The sequence below is a fragment of the Podarcis gaigeae genome, assembly GCF_964106915.1.
Source record: "Podarcis gaigeae genome assembly, chromosome: 6".
Lineage (NCBI taxonomy): Eukaryota > Metazoa > Chordata > Lepidosauria > Squamata > Lacertidae > Podarcis > Podarcis gaigeae.
In genome coordinates this window covers 5,094,071-5,111,753 of record NC_139682.1, presented here as the reverse complement: position 1 = coordinate 5,111,753, position 17,683 = coordinate 5,094,071, and the positions used below count along the sequence as shown (strand labels likewise).

The following is a 17,683-nucleotide window of genomic DNA, read 5'->3' as shown; positions in this document are numbered from 1 at the left end:
ATAAACACCGACAACTGGGAAACACTGGCCTGTGAGTTCTCCAGTTGGAGAACAGCCTTTATCAAAGGTGTCATGGGCTTTGAAGACACTCGAACTCAGGACGAAAGGGAGAAACGTGCTATGAGGAAGGCACACTTGGCAAATCCACACCGTGATCAACTCCTGCCCGGAAACCTATGTCCCCACTGTGGAAGGACATGTGGATCCAGAATTGGCCTCCACAGTCACTTATGGACGCATTGTTAAAACCGTGTTTATGGAAGGCAATCTTACTCGGCTACGAGTGATTGCCAAAGACAACGACGATAATGTAACACAAATGTGACCTGCAACAAAATGTTGCAGCGTGGGAGCGCTGCTGCTCCAAGATTCTAGCCATTCCGTTCCATTCCACTTCCCCAGAGTTTTCTGTTTCCCCTTTCGCTATACTCAGTTGCCATTTCATGTCCACTGAATACACTCAACCCAAATTCGACTGTTGTGGAGGCTCCACCCGCTTTTTGATTTTCCTTAAAGGTTTTCTGTTTTTAAATACTTCTGCAAACCTTGTGGTTTTCCCCAAGTCTGCTGACACTTCCCTCTCGCATGTGGGTTGGTGCCATTTTGCCTATGTAAGCAATGGCAGGCACAGCTGAACACTAGAAATGGAACACAACTAGAAACCCTGTTGTTTCTGTCTCTCCCGCTCCACCCCACCAGCTACTTCCTATTTTCTTCTCATAATCAATGCTGCACGCATGGCAAGTAGCACTTAATAGTCATATCTTGCAAAGTAAGATTTGCTTTCTAAAGCCCTTATATGAAAAAACATAAAAGATGGCAGTGGCGGACACATGGAGAAGAGGGGGAATGCATTCAAACCCCACTCCTCAAATATGCAGCACAATGTTTTTAAGTGGTAGGGAAACCAGCATATCTAGATGGTTTGATGTGGCCTAATGTGCACCGCAATTTCAGTAATGATAGATTTTTGCACCTGTCTATAATCCTTCAAAAGCTGATCTTCCATTGGCAGCCCAACTGGATCTCTTCCCAGTGCTTGCTACCCACAGAATTGGCGTAGAAACTCCTGCTGTTGAGCCAGAGGTCTTTCCGAGATGCTCCGAGTTATCATGCATCTATGCACTTTCTCCATGGACACAAAGCTAAAATTGCACCACCCGCCACTGCCTTTTCTCTCCAGGCTTCTTTGGTCCAGTAGGGGGAAAAAGAAAAAAAGAGTGAATCTTTGCCTCAGCTTCAGTTATGTATATAATGTTTCCATTCATGAAACATCAAGCAAAGGGGAAGGAAGTTGCATGAAAGGGAGTCACTAAAGAGGGGCAGATAAAGCGAAGTTCCTGAGAGATTTCTCAAGACTGCCGGTGAAATATACTCAGAGTCAGGAGTGGATTTCATGCTCTTTATTCAGCTCATAGTGGTGAGGAGGAATGAAAGTTTCCCCAAAGTATCTGCTTTGTATACAATATTTACACAATGGGCTGCACGTGATTGGCTAATTCCGGAATTCTCCTGTAGGCCAATCAGGTTGTGGATTCACTTCCATCTGGAGCTGGATTGGGTGGCTCCTGCAGACCAATCATACTGCTGCGTTGTTCTAGGACCAATCAGACTGCTGCATTCTGAATCCTATTGTTCTAGGACCAATCAGACTACTGCATTCTGAATCCTATTGTTCTAGGACCAATCAGACTGCTGCATTTTGGATCCTATTCAACTCAGTACATAACAGCCGGTATCTTGCAGGAGAGATTGAAGTGCATACTTTTCACAATTAAAGTGGATTAAAGGGCCCAGTCCGCTAGTACGACAAACCCATTTATAAAAGACCCAAAAACTTTGAGAAGCGAGAATAATTAACAGGAAGATGTGTGAACCCTCTACAATCAAATCAAGATGAACACCCTGCAAACAAATGCTTAATAATACTAATACTAGTAATAATTTATTATTTATACCCCACCCATCTGGCTGGGCTTCCCCAGCCACTCTGGGTGGCTTCCAACAAAATATTAAAACACAGTAATGCATCAAACATTAAAAGCTTCCCTGAACAGGGCTGCCTTCAGATGTCTTCTAAAAGTCTGGCTAGACATAATCTAACCTCCACATATGCTTTGTGCATATGTGTTTTTTTCAGGAGGGATGCTCAAGAAACAGGTCTTAGAATCATGGAATCATGGAGCTGAAAGAGACCACAACTGTTATCTAGTCCAGCCCCCTGCACTGCAGGAATCTTTTGCCCAACTATGACCCTGAGATTAAGAATCTCATGCTCTACTGACTCAGCTACTCCAGAAGAGCCCTTGTATAGAAATCATACCGTGGGGCCATCAAGCTTATTACAGTCATACCTTGGTTCTTGAACGCCTTGGTACTCGTACTTTTTGGCTCCAGATGCCGAAAACCCAGAAGTAAGTGTTCCGGTTTTTGAACGTTATTTGGAAGCTGAACATCCTGCCTGAGTGCAGGAAGCTACTGCAGCCAGCCGGAAGCCGTGCCTTGGTTTTCGAACGGTTTCAGGAGTCAAACGGACAAATGGACTCCCAGAACGGAACTCTCACTTGTGGGGTGCCTCAGGGTTGACAGCCAGCTTTACCTTTCTTTCAAATCAGAACCAGTGAAGGCGGTGAAGGTCCTGTGTGGGTGTCTGGAGGTGGTTGGAGGATGGATGGCGGCTAACAGATTGAGGTTGAATCCTGACAAGACAGAAGTACTGTTTTGGGGGGACAGGAGGCGGGCAGGTGTGGAGGACTCCCTGGTCCTGAATGGGGTAACTGTGCCCCTGAATGGTGTAACAGGTGCACAGCCTGGGAGTCATTCTGGACTCACAGCTGTCCATGGAGGCGCAGGTTAATTCTGTGTCCAGGGCAGCTGTCTACCAGCTCCATCTGGTACGCAGGCTGAGATCCTACCTGCCCACTGACTGTGTCGCCAGAGTGGTGCATGCTCTAGTTATATCTCGCTTGGACAATTACAATGCACTCTACGTGGGGCTACCTTTGAAGGTGACCCAGAAACTACAACTAACCCAGAATGCGGCAGCTAGACTGGTGACAGGGAGTGGCCGCCGAGACCACATAACACCGGTCTTGAAAGACCTCCATTGGCTCCCAGTACGTTTCCGAGCACAATTCAAAGTGTTGGTGCTGACCTTTAAAGCCCTAAATGGCCTCAGTCCAGTATACCTGAAGGAGCGTCTCCACCCCCATCATTCTGCCTGAACACTGATATCCAGCGCCGAGGGCCTTCTGGCGGTTCCCTTGCTGTGAGAAGCCAAGTTACAGGGAACCAGCAAAGGGCCTTCTCGGTAGTGGCACCCGCCCTTTGGAATGCCCTCCCACCAGATGTCAAAGAGAAAAACAACTACCAGACTTTAAACGGCATCTGAAGGCAGCCCTGTTTAGAGAAGCTTTTAATGTTTAATAGGTTATTGTATTTTAATATTCTGCAGGAAGCCGCCCAAAATGGCTGGGGAAACCCAGCCAGATGGGTGGGGTAAAAATAAATTATTATTATTATTATTATTATTATTATTATTATTATTATTGATTAACTTCGACAACCATGGTACGACTGTATTGTCTGCTGCACAGCCTGGCCCTGGTTTAAAGTATTCAGGCAGAGAGGACTTTCCTCGCTCTACCTACCTGAAGGTGCTAAAGAATAAACCTGAGGCCTTCTTCATCCAAGGCCACTGAACTATGGTCCTTCCCAGCCACAGACTGGATGTGGTGGGGAGAGAAGGAACATAGGAAACTCCCTTATACTAAGGGATTCATCCCCTTAGCTCAATGTTGACACTGACTTTTTTACATGCAAAGCATTCTCTGTACTACGAGGTAAGTTCCCCTCCTTTTTAAAAACCTAATTGCATATTGGTCTATTCTGTACACAGTTTTTATTCAGTCTCGGTTACAATGGCTCTTGCTTTTCCTAGTGTTAGCTAGGAAAAGCTAACTAAAGCCTGATGCAAACAAACTGCAAGCACATTCATTTACTTCAGTTCAGAGCACAGCCTTAGTCCGTGGATCTCGCATCCCGTAAGAGGAATGTACAAACGTCCTATTTAAAGTGTGCAATCAATCTCTAGGCATAAACAACGCCCGTGCAAACGATTATACATGTGTCAACTAAAATCTCTGCACAGATCAACAAATACTTCTTGCATGCGTATTTGGGAAAAAATACATCAGAAGACACAGCATGGTGTTTTTTTTGAAATGAAATCATTCCAGACTACACAATTTCTACTGGGACACATTCCAGAAGTCAGCAAACAGAGATGTGGCCCCTTAAAGAAAGATTTATTGAAGCACAAGTTTTTGTAGGCAACAGCCTACTTTATCAGCACTTTGTCTCGATGCCTACAGGCAGGCTTACAAACGTAATTTTATTTTAGCTGAGTGTTGCTCCTTACATTTTGAAGGGAAAGGCATTTACCACCCTTCCTTACAGCCGCAGGAGTGATAAAAGGGGAAGAAGTACCTCCTAAAGAAGGAACAGTCTTCTGGTGAATTGATATAAAAATAAATGTCTAAGAAGGAGTAAGAGAATTGAGGAAGTCTCATGTGGTTTCTTGGGCAATACAGGGCCATAAGTCTCAAGGAGGCTCACAGGAGACCAAACGGCCTTCGAGTTACACATCCTGTTCTCAACAACCAATTGCAGAAACCCACAGTTTAGTTCCAGCTAAGGGTAAAGGTAAAGATAAAGGGACCCCTAACCATTAGGTCCAGTCATGGCTGACTCTGGGGTTGCGGAGCTCATCTCGCTTTATTGGCTGAGGGAGCCGGTGTACAGCTTCCAGGTCATGTGACTGAGCCGCTTCTGGCGAACCAGAGTAGCGCATGGAAACGCTGTTTACCTTCCCGCCGGAGTGGTACCTATCTTTCTACTTGCACTTTGATGTGCTTTCGAACTGCTAGGTTGGCAGGAGCAGGGACCGAGCAACGGGAGCTCACCCCGTTGCGGGGATTCGAACCGCCGACCTTCTGATTGGCAAGTCCTAGGCTCTGTGGTTTAACCCACAGCGCCACCCATGTCCCAGCTAAGGCTAGGGTTGCCATATTTCAAAAAGTAAAAACCAGGACATCCTGAAAGTTGTTGAGGTTTGTTTGTTTGTTTGTTTTACAAAAATGCCAAAAAACACAAAGATCCAGGGAAAATCGCCACCTTCCAGAAATCCAGCCCCCCACTTCTGCCTTGAAATCTCGGACATGTGGCAGCCTTATCTAAGGGTGGGTTCCAAACGAAGGGCTTTCTAGCCAACGTTTGAGTCTTTGTACCTAAAGCTGAACTACTACTCCAAACTGAAACCTTGCTCAGATGTACGATGCCAACATAATTTTTTAAAAAACAAATGTTCGACTTTCCAAACGAGCATTCTGGACTAAGGAAATTTTAGTATCCTTCCTCCAGATTTGTTTGATGTTTCCCTCTCCAAACCACTAAAAATATTGTATTGCCACACACTTGCACGGATCCCATACATACCAACATTCCTTAGATGTAAATAGTGACATTTCTCTCCCCCCGCAACTGAACCTCCTTGGGCCCCCCATTTTTTGTCCACCCCCTGCAGAGCATATCCCATCAGATGAAGGGTGAGTGCTGACACAACTACGTAAAAAAGGTAAAGGACCCCTGGACAGTTAAGTCCACTCAAAGGCGACTATGGGGCTGCGGCGCTCATCTCGCTTTCAGGCCGAGGGAGCCGGCGTTGGTCCTCAGACAGCTTTCCGGGTCATGTGGCCAGCATGACTAAACCGCATCTGGCACAACAGGACACCATGACGGAAACCAGAGTGCACAGAAATGCCATTTACCTTCCCGCCGGAGCGGTACCTATTTATCTACTCGCACTGGTTTGCTTTCGAACTGCTAGGTTGGCAGGAGCAGGAGCAGAGCAATGGGAGCTTACCCTGTCATAGGGATTGAATGAATTCATTATTTCGGTCACAGACCAGTTCCAGCCTACATGGGGATTCGAACCGTCGACCTTCCGATTGGCAAGCCCAAGAGGCTCAGTGGTTTAGACAGAGCAGCCACGCCCTGGGGTATAACTGGCATTCTGTGCCTTACAGAAACGAGGGGGATTTTTGCAAGTCTCGTTCTTTCCAGTAGACTGTCTTGCACTGCACATTTCTTCTTTCAGTGTTCGTACAGCAATGACATTCTTTTTTAAAAAAGCATAAAAGCTGGAAAACAAATGGCTTTATTATTATGCAAATCTCATGCAACTTATCTTATCTGCCGGATGTATCCTGGTCACGGAATTGGGATGTGCCTGCATGGAATGCTATGCCCCCGTGAGTTATTTTCTTCTGGCAATAACTGTTTTGTTCAATCAATTCAGCAAGAATCATGCAGATCCCTCCTCTATTAAGAGAGCGAGCGAGCATTTTTCTTCTTGAAGGCAGACCACAGAGGTCGCAATGCGACAGATGTGATGATGTGATCTGGTAGAGGATATCATGGTTTAGTGCTTCGTGCCGATCCTTCAATCACGCCCGGTGCAGAGCTGACTCTGAAGTCCTGGCGTAATGGGTTCGCAATGATCTGCCAACATCACTTAGGCGAGCGCTGCCAGATGCCTCTCAGAAGTGTTGGAGAGCAGCCATCTCTATAGGCGGCTTCCAAATAGGGGACTCCTAGCACCCATAAATCATTGCTCTTGTGCTGTAAGATATATGTAGAACGGCGCTCATCTCGCCTTCAGGCCAAGGGAGCCGGCGTTTGTCCACAGACAGCTTTCCAGGTCATGTGGACAGCATGGCTAAACAGCTTCTGGCACAACAGAACGGAAACCAGAGCGCACGGAAACGCTGTTTACCTTCCCGCCACCACAGTACCTATTCGTCTACTTGCGCTGGTATGCTCTCAAATTGCTAGGTTGGCTGGAGCTGGGACAGAGCAACGGGAGCTAACCCCTTCATGGAGATTCGAACCGCCTGCCTTCTGATTGGCTCAGTGGTTTAGACTGCAGCGCCACCTGCATCCCTCATAGTCCCACAACCTCATAGTCACCTTTGACAGGACTTAACCCTTCAGGGGTCCGTTACCTTATACCTTTACCTATGTAGAATGGCAATTGGACTTCCCACACAAGCAGGGATATAATCCCTTTTTCTTTATGTTAATCCCGATCTCTGCAATCCACAATATTGGGCAGGGCCTATCTACTGTACATAGGGAAGAGGAAGGTCCCATTCATCCCAACAGCAATTGAGTTCTTAAAAGAAACCACGCAAGCCTGAATTTCCAAAAGAGTAATCATAGATTTAGTGCTAAACACTTTGTTCTTTTAAACACAGGTCACCCGTTGCTACCTACAAAGCGTCAAAAACACCCACTGTGTTGGATGTTTGTTTTGGATCAGACGTGTTGAATGAGGAATAAACCACCTTGCTAAAATGGCGGAAATGTTAATTTTCTTCATTTTTAAAAAGCAAGTTTGCATTTCATAGCTAGCGATAAAGTGTGAATAGCGCTGTAACACTGTAAGCAGCATTTTGCTAATATTATTGTGTGTGTTTTCTCTAAAAAGACACAGGAACTTGTGGACATTGAATGAAGCTGAACGTTGGAAGATAACAGGACAACTCTTTTAAAAAGTACTTATTTGCACAGCGCATAGTTAAACCACGGAACTCCCTCCCACTGGAGGCCACCAACTTAGACGGCTTTAAAAGAGGACTGGACAAATTCATTGAGGAGGAGAGGGCTCTCGGCGGCTATGTTCTGCTTCCACAGTCAGAGGCAGCCTTGCTTCTGAAAACCAGTTGCTGAAGCCACAGGAGAGAAGAGGGCTCTTGTGAGCGAATCCTGTTTTTGGGTTTCCCACACGCATCTGGTTGGCCACTGTGAGATCAGGATGCTGGACCAGACGGGCCGCTGGCTAGCTCTGGTTTTCAACTTCGTGATATACCACCAGCTAAACACTGCAATAAACTGATATATCACAATGTCTGAAAGAATGATGGAACTATGCACTGGCTGGCTTCAATGTTTTCTCCACATTTGTGATTTTTGCATAACACACACACACACAAATCATGATTTGCGATATACAGTGGTACCTTGGGTTACATACGCTTTAGGTTACAAATACTTCATGTTACAGACTCCGCTAACCCAGAAATAGTACCTCGGGTTAAGAACCTTGCTTCAGGATGAGAACAGAAATCGTGTGGTGGCAGCGGGAGGCCCCATTAGCTAAAGTGGTACCTCAGGTGAAGAACGGTTTCAGGTTAAGAACAGACTTCCAGAATGAATTAAGTTCTTGACCCGAGGTACCACTGTATTACCAGGTCAAAAGTTATGAATTGAGTATCATTATATGGACTTGAAACCGGATTTGGACGATATATCGCCCAGCCCTAACACACATTGTGGTTGGTAGACCACCAGTGATCTAATGAGTTTCATTCAGGAAATCCATGGCATGTCAGTGGGTTTGTTCTTGAAGATGGGATACGGCCTATCCATCATACTGGGTATTACTTTCAATTGCCTTTTAATTGCTTTTTTCATTGCTTCTTTTATTTCTTACATTGTTTTTTACCGTCTTACAATTTGAACCGTGTGGAATAAGAAATATCAGAAGAAATAAGAAAGAACCAAGAAGCACACAAAACATCTAGCACAACACATTGTAACAGGTTGCATACGCTTCAGGTTACCGACTCTGCTAACCCAGAAATAGTGCTTCAGGTTAAGAACTTTGCTTCAGGTTGAGAACCGAAATCGTGCTCTGGCAGTGCAACGGCAGCTGGAGGCCCCATTAGCTGAAGTAGTGCTTGAGGTTAAGAACAGTTTCAGGTTAAGTACAGATCTCCGGAACGAATTAAGTACTTAACTCGAGGTACCACTGTATATGCAGACTTCATCATGCAAAAGGCTGGGCTGAATGAATCCCAAGCCGGAATTAAGATTGCCGGAAGAAATATCAACAACCTCAGATACGCTGATGACGCAACCTTGATGGCAGAAAGTGAGGAGGAATTAAATAACCTTTTAATGAGGGTGAAAGAGGAGAGCGCAAAATATGGTCTGAAGCTCAACATCAAAAAAAACTAAGATCATAGCCACTGGTCCCATCACCTCCTGGCAAATAGAAGGGGAAGAAATGGAGGCAGTGATAGATTTTACTTTCTTGGGCTCCATGATCACTGCAGATAGTGACAGTAGTCACAAATTAAAAGACGCCTGCTTCTTGGGAGAAAAGCAATGACAAACCTAGACAGCATCTTAAAAAGCAGAGACATCACCTTGTCATTAAAGGTCCGTATAGTAAAAGCTATGGTTTTCCCTGTGGTGATGTATGGAAGTGAGAGCTGGACCATAAAAAAGGCTGATTGCCGAAAAATTGATGCTTTTGAATTCTGGTGCTAGAGGAGACTCTTGAGAGTCCCATGGACTGCAAGAAGATCACACCTATCCATTCTGAAGGAAATCAGCCCTGAGTGATCACTGGAAGGACAGAACCTGGAGCTGAGGCTCCAATACTTTAGCCACCTCATGAGAAGAGAAGACTCCCTGGAAAAGACCTTGATGTTGGGAAAGATGGAGGGCACAAGGAGAAGGGGAGACAGAGGACGAGATGGTTGGACGGTGTTCTCGAAGCTATCAACATGAATTTGACCAAGCTGCGGGAGGCAGTGGAAGACAGGAGTGCCTGGCATGCTCTGGTCCAGGGGGTCACAAAGAGTCAGACACGACTAAACGACTAAATAACAACAAGGCAAACTAAGGCCCGGCGGCCGGATCTGGCCCAACCGCTTTTTTAATCCGGCCCACGGACGGTCCAGGAATCAGCGTGTTTTGACATGAGTAGAATGTGTCCTTTTATTTAAAATGCATCTCTGGGTTATTTGTGCGGCATAGAAATTCGTTCATTCCCCCCCATATATAGTCTGGCCCCCCACAAGGTCTGAGGGACAGTGGACCGGCCCCCTGCTGAAAAAGTTTGCTGACCCCTGCATTAAGGGGTCTGGCAAGACCCTCTGAGATTTTCAAGTGGTCCGTGGGGGCAGACGTTTCGGAACCAGGAGATGATACTAAGTTAGATGGAGCAACCGTCTGATTCAGTCTTGAGGCAGATTCTTGAAGCAGGAATCGCCAACACTGGCATGTGCAGAGTGGGAGGTGGGAAGCAGCCATACACAAGCACACACACACATACACAAGTCATCAGTGTCACTTGACAGAAGACGACAACACACTGACTAGAGAAGGGTCCTCTATTCAAAACAACCCTTCCCACACCTTGCTCCGGAGTCTGGGGGAGGTATCCTTCAGAAGGCATGACAGATCTTAAGTCAAGCTGTTTCTGGAAGATGCTTTAGATGGGAATCAAAGCACTTGGACCACCTCTCCCAGTGATTTCTCCTGCCCGGTAGAAGCTCTTCAGGGCCCTAGGTGAGGACGTTTTTCTGGCCCTGATACAGAGAGATCTTTCAGAGATCTGACCAAGGGCATAGGACGTGCTCTGCCACTGACACCGCCTGCATCACAGGCTCAGGAAGAGGTCACTTGGCCATCGTTGGGGACCTGATCCTTTTAACTGAAGATGCCTGGGACCTCTGATGGACAAAGCTAATGTCCTTTTGAGCAAGCCAAGATCTTCACCACCCCTCCCACCCCCATTCAGATTAGCTCCTCTTTTTGCAGAGTTCGACAAAAGTGGAAATCCAAATTCTGTGAGCAGGTTGCAAATTAAACTCTTAGCTGTCATGTTCCAATCCTGCCTAATTTAACCAGTTTCCAAAATTTACCAGCCCTATATATGTACGAGTGAGTGTGTGTGTCTTGAATCATCTGGCAGAAATTTTGGGAAACGGGAGAATGACTAAATCAAGACTCACTTTCCAGAGAACCAAAATAGTCACAGAATATGAAAAAGAAAGGGAGGGATCTTTCAGTCCGTTTATTTATTTGGTGCATTTCTTACCTGCTGTTCACCATGGGGGGCTCAGGCTATGGTACAACAATACAATGAAACTCCCTGGTCCTGAATGGGGTAACTGTGCCCCTGAAGGACCAGGTGAGCAGCCTGGGAGTCATTTTGGACTCACAGCTGTCCATGGAGGCACAGGTCAATTCTGTGTCCAGGGCAGCTGTTTACCAACTCCATCTGGTATGCAGGCTGAGACCCTATGTGCCTGAGGACTGTCTTGCCAGAGTGGTGCATGCTCTAGTTATCTCCTGCTTGGACTACTGCAATGTGCTCTATGTGGGGCTACCTCTGAAGGTGACCCAGAAACTATAACTAATCCAGAATGTGGCAGCTAGACTGGGAACTGGGAGTGGCCACCAAGACCACATAACACCGGTCTTGAAAGACCTACATTGGCTCCCAGTACGTTTCTGAGCACAATTCAAAGTGTTGGTGCTGACCTTTAAAGCCCTAAACGGCCTTGACCCACTAGACCTGAAGGAGTGTCTCCACCCCCATCGTTCTGCCCTAACACTGAGGTCCAGTGCCAAGGGCCTTCTAGCGGTTCCCTCACTGCAAGAAGCCAAGTTACAGGGAACCAGGCAGAAGACCTTCTTGGTAGTGGCGCCCGCCCTGTGGAATGCCCTCCCACCAGATGTCAAAGAGAAGAACAACTACCAGACTTTTAGAAGACATCTGAATGCTTTTAATGTTTGAGGCATTACTGTATTTTAATATTTTGTTGGAAGCCGCCCAGAGTGGCTGGGGAAACCCAGCCAGATGGGTGGCGTATAAATAATAAAATACTATTATTATTAAACAATGATAATAGAATCATAGAATTATAGAATTGGGAGGGATCCCAAGGGCATCTAGACCAACCCCCTGCAAGGCAGGAATTGCAGCTAAAGGACTCCTGACAGATGTCCAACCTGTTTAAAAAGCTCTGAGGAAGGAGACTCCACCACCTTCCGAGTTGCTCTTATGGTCAGAAAGTTCTTCCTAATGTTCAGTTAGAGTCTCCTTTCTGCTAACACAAATCCATTACATTAAAGCTTCGGTTAAGGAATAAACAAGGACAGCAAGAAAAACATCACTATCAGACTTCCATTTCTCTGCAGAAGGAGTTATATGATCTTACATAGTCAACACCCCCTCTTTGAAGTAAAAGTAGCAAAATCGCAGTCAAGAAGCTCAATATATACCTCCATGTATAAGACGACCCCTATTTTTTATAACCTAAAATTAAGAAATTAAGTTGTTTAGCTTTTTTTGGGGGGGGGGAGGTCACTTCCACCAATCGCTCACCCGCCTGCCCGCCACTGTCGATCTCTTGCCACAGCCACTGCCAATCGCACACCTCTCTGCAGCTGCCAATTGTCTGCCCGCTTGCCGCTACCAAAAGCCCACCTGCCCACTTGCCGCTAATCGCCTGCCAAACTGCCGCAGCCAATTGCCAGCAGGCCTTACCGCAGCCACCAATCACCCGCCCAATCACCGCTGCCAATCTCCTGCTTGCTGCTGCCATTAATCACGTGTCCCCTCTCTGCATTCACTATCCGTGTATAAGACAACACCCAATTTTACCTGTTTTTTGTTAGCAAAAGCATCATTTTATACATGGAAAAATACAGTATACATGACTGACACCTTTTTTTAAAAAACTAAACCAATGTCCAGACTTTTAACATTCAAAAACTTTACTTGCAGAAACTTAGTTATAAATGAATTAAAATATAATATAATATTTACAGTCCCATGCTTCTCCGAGCATGGGGTTGCAGTCTCTTCTTCTAACTTCCAAACAACTGCATTTCCCTCTCTTTCCAGAGCTCAGCACTCAGCCTTCTGTATCTCCATTAGGCCATGCCTTGCAGCTCCTAGGAGAGATTCCCACTTTCCTCTTCTCCTGCAGCTTTGCTCTCTTCTTGAGCAGAGAAGAAGCACTCCAACGCTCTATTCAACTTAGCAGTGTTCACAGTGGATTCTAAAACACAGTCATCTTGCTTCACATAAAAATGGAATCTCTCCTCCATTAGACACCTCCCATGTGACTAACAATAGCCAAGAACATGAGAACTACTAGAGAACTCTCTAGAATTCAGCTACCAACCCATCAGATTTAAGCACACAGCAATACGTACAAGCATTTACAATTTCAGCAACTTAAATTACTATATTTAACACACCCAGCCAACAAATAAAGAGAGGTCTGGGGAAGGAGGTGTGTTTGACCTGCCAATGGAAGGTATACGGTGATGGTGTCAAATGCATTTCCTGGGGGAAAGAGATCCAAAGTCTAGGGGTCTCCAGTGAATGGGCCCTATAATATGCTACCACCCTTCAAACTTGATAGGGCAGAGGCATAACCAAAAAGTCTTTGCAGCCAAATAATTTGCTTCCTCACTGTTTACTATATATTGCATCTTCTTAAAGATGGGTCCCCGAGGATTGTCTATGTGTACATGGTTGGTGGGGCATTTTCACTTGCCATTTAAAGGTCACTGTTCCTGCAGGACTGTATCACGCCAATCAAAAAAATGCACAACCCCATAGCTGATAGACCTCTTTCATCATCAGTCGGAGGGAAATGAAGAAAGCTGTTCCTTAGCTTCAGAAAGATCCAGCTCCCATTTACAAAAGCAATTTCCCTCTGTCAATTTACGTAGGTAGCAGCCTAGTACTTACAGAATGTTTTCCCCATTTTGGAGACGTATAATCTTGGGTCATTACAGCACAGCCTATAACCCTGGCTTTTCAATGCATCACGCCTCACAAGTGAAACATACCAATCATCGAGAAGTTCAACTTATTTGCAACTGCTTTAAGTGCACGGAGAATTTCAGTGGTGGCGAATTTCTTATTTTCCTCAACCTGAGCACCACTTCTGATGGGTGATCAGGGCTGCTGTATGATTGGCCAGTGGCTCTACTTCCCTCCTCGTGGGTCGGAAGGATGACCTTAATAATTCTACACTTCACAATTCTATGATTCTGTGACCTTCCTTTGGCATCATAGAGGGCTGTCTTGCAGGCCCAAACCAGAATATGCTCCAGCTATCACCACATACTGAGGGCAGTTCCCATTTCCTTTCTTCACCATTGTCTCCATTTTTGAGGGGGTGTGTGTCTCGTTAAAAATTGTATTAGTGTGCTCAACTTGTCATTCTTCAGAGAGTCTTCCCAGAGCCCCTGAATCTTATCTCTGGATAGAGGAAGGGGTACTTGGTGCCCCTAGCACAAATCCATGTCAGTGAAAGCACTAAAACACCACAAAATATGCAGTCTGCCAACACATGTGCTGCCCCTGCACAAATCCACACACACCATTAATGCGCATGCACACTAAGGCACCATGCAGCGCATGTTGCAGAATCCGCTCCAGGATTAGATCCATTTAATTGTGTGTGTGTCTTTATGTATATCTACAGTGGTACCTCTGGTTGCGAACGGGATCAGAAGGTCGGCGGTTCAAATCCCCATGATGGGGTGAGCTCCCGTTGCTCGGTCCCTGCTCCTGCCAACCTAGCAGTTCAAAAGCACGTCAAAGTGCAAGTAGATAAATAGGTACCGCTCCGGCGGGAAGGTAAATGGCATTTCCGTGCGCTGCTCTGATTTGCCAGAAGCAGCTCAGTCATGCTGGCCACATGACCCGGAAGCTGTATGCCGGCTCCCTCGGTCAGTAAAGTGAGATGAGCGCTGCAGCCCCAGAGTCGGCTACTTCTGGACCTAATGGTCAGGGGTCCCTTTACCCTTTTTAATGTGTGAAAGCAGCTCCCAAGAGACAAGGAAGGGAACTCAAGCCAGCAACAGTGGCTGGATGCCAACGCGCTTTTCCTGAGCAGATACGGCACAGGGGTCACAGAAGCCAAGCCCTCAAAATTCAAGTCCAAATCCTGTCTCAGATCATAAGTAGCTAGGTGGCCTTTGACAAGTCCCTTTTCTCAGAGTCGTGGAGATAATATCGTTGGTGTACCTTACGCAATTACTGCAAGGATTACCAGAATAAAGTATGTGAAATGCTTTGTAATGCAAGGTCTGCGTCAGATGTTTTCCCCTTTTTGATTTGGGGAGCAAAAGTAACAGTCGGGATGGTGGAGGAAACACTTCTTATTCCATGAAACGAATGCTCACTCTTTTATGTGTGTGTTTCTGAATAATTCAAGAGAGAGGAAGCAGAGACAGGGCAGGGTTAAAAATTGCTCCAAAGATAATTGGGGGAAAGAAAGGTTTATATCGGATAATGTAAGATTTGTGCGGGGAGAGAAAGAGAGTTTCTGCACCAATCAAACCAAAACCGGAGATATTCAGCAAAGCATTATCTAAGTCGTTGCTCTGGAATACTTAAGTGGGAGCCACATTTCAACGTTGTTGACAAGCCTGGAAATTGTTTAGACGAAGAAGAGTACAATATATCCAGGAGACAAACTTCTGTGAGAGAACTCTGAAGAAACAGGATGTATTTGGCCCATAGAAAACGAGGTATATATATAAAAAAGGGAAATTTACCGTCACTTTTTAATATATGCAAAAGAATGTGGGAGGAGGGGGAAGGAATGCATTCACCAAGGACAAAGCAAGCAAGCAAGCAAGCAAGCAAGCAAGAATAAATGGCTTGGACAGGAAGGCAGATTTAGGATAGATATTAGGAAAAGCTGCCTAATTTAGGGCAGCCTCCAAGATTCCTCAGATGAAAACAGGGACATCATATACCAGGAAGCTTTTCCTGTGTTTGATCTCGCCGTACACAGATACGTCATATATACATACACCTGTCACCTTGAGCCAAGGACAACCTCTCTGCCAAACCTACCTCTAAAGGTTGTTGTAAAGGGGGAAAAAAGTGCAACGGAAGGGATCGTGTACAGATAAATGGAATGAAATAAAATTTTAGTTGTAAGCTGCCTTGAATCCCTGACCGGAAAAGAAGGCAAGAAATAATCATCATAATGGAAACTGTGAGAACAATCAGGAACATACCAGAGGATTTGCGTATTAGCTAAGAAAGCTATAGCTTAGGGTCCCACTCTCTTGGCCCCCCCAAAAAAAAATTAAAGAAAAAAACTAGATGTACATTTCCAAAATATAAGATAAAAACAAATAAAATAAAACCTACATACAGCAACAGTATTTTGTGTTGCGTAGGCTCCTATGATGTAAGTAATGCGCCCCGCCTGCTAGCCTGCTCCCTAAAATATCACTGGTTTGCTCCTTTGTATATATAGGGTGCCTACGTAAAATATGTATTTTATGATAAAATACTGTACATATTTTGTTATGTGCAAATGGCTTTAGATACCTATTAGGTCCATAAATTACCATGTGGCATATATTCAACACAAAAAACAGCAACAATTTGTTGTTGACAAAGGACAGCTGGACATATAAAGGGCCCCATTACCTTCAGTAGCTTAGGGCCTCATCAAACCTAAATCTGACCCTGCAAAGGATAAATCATATTTGAGTAAGTGTGACTTACTTCAGAGTAAAATGCTAAGGATTGCAGTATAAGACTGCAAGTCTAGTCTACACTATAGATAAATGATCGTAAGAGTGAATCCTGGGGAACTCTAGTTCTGTGGGAGTAGAGATTTCCAACAGACGCTTCTTAGCACCCTCAAAAAAACCTGAGTCTTTGGGGCAAGCTACAGTCATTAACCGAGTACAAAATTGATAGACCTTTCAGTGTATTATATGCACCAAGAGCATTTAACAACCCAACATGCAGCCTTGAATAGCCATTAGCAAAGGTAGAGTGGAAGGTACCCGATACCTTGTCGGCAAAGATTTCTGAAGCAAAATGACACGGCCACCACTTTCACTGACCCATTTAAGAGGGCATTTCAGAAACTGGAGGGGGGACAGGGTTATACAGGAGTCACAGGAGGATGAGACTCACTGCCAAAGATACCCACCCACCCCTACATGATAAGGTAAAAGTAAAGGGACCCCTGACCATTAGGTCCAGTCGTGGCCGAATCTGGGGTTGTGGCGCTCATCTCGCTTTATTGGCCAAGGGAGCCAGCGTACAACTTCTGGGTCATGTGGCCAGCATGACTGAGCTGCTTCTGGCGAACCAGAGCAGCACACGGAAATGCCATTTACCTTCCCGCTGGAGAGGTACCTATTTATCTACTTGCACTTTGAGGTGCTTTCGAACTGCTAGGTTGGCAGGAGCAGGGACCGAGCAACGGGAGCTCACCCCGTTGCGGGGATTTGAACCGCCGACCTTTTGATCGGCAAGTCCTAGGCTCTCTGTGGTTTAACCCACAGCGCCACCCGCGTCCTGTCCTCCCTGCATGAAGTTAGCACAAAAATATGTCCGACTTTTAATTCAAATTTCTTTGAATATACACAGCTTTGTATGCAAATTTGCCTGATAAGCACATTTTTTACAAGCAGTTTTCTCCAATATAATGCACTGTATATGCTGTATGCCTCAGAAATATATGCCTTTTATGTATGCTTTCCCCCCAATAAACATGTTTTTGTACACGTTATTTGGTTGGGAAACTGCATTACTCTATAACCTGAGCAGGAAGGATGGGAGAGGATACTGGAAGTGGTGTTGTACATCAAAGAGAGCATTGATTCAACTAGTTATGAATCCCAAAAATGTGCAGACTCTGCCACAGAATTGTTGTGCAGACTCTGCCACAGAATTGTTGTGGCTAGCGAAACCAGGATCCATGTACTTGGGACATGCTATTACCCCCTGATCAAAAATGTTCAGGGACATCTGAGG

General features: G+C 45.4%; 2 protein-coding genes across 9 annotated transcripts in view; one reads left to right on the top strand and one right to left on the bottom strand.

The window, feature by feature from the left end:
- The window catches only part of LOC310847139 (immunoglobulin kappa light chain-like), a 450,671-nt gene that overhangs the window by 127,221 nt on the left and 305,767 nt on the right, over nucleotides 1–17,683 (top strand). The gene's annotated exons all lie outside the window — the stretch shown is intronic.
- The window catches only part of LOC310847024 (tyrosine-protein phosphatase non-receptor type substrate 1-like), a 111,191-nt gene that overhangs the window by 73,744 nt on the left and 19,764 nt on the right, over nucleotides 1–17,683 (bottom strand). The window lies entirely within an intron of this gene.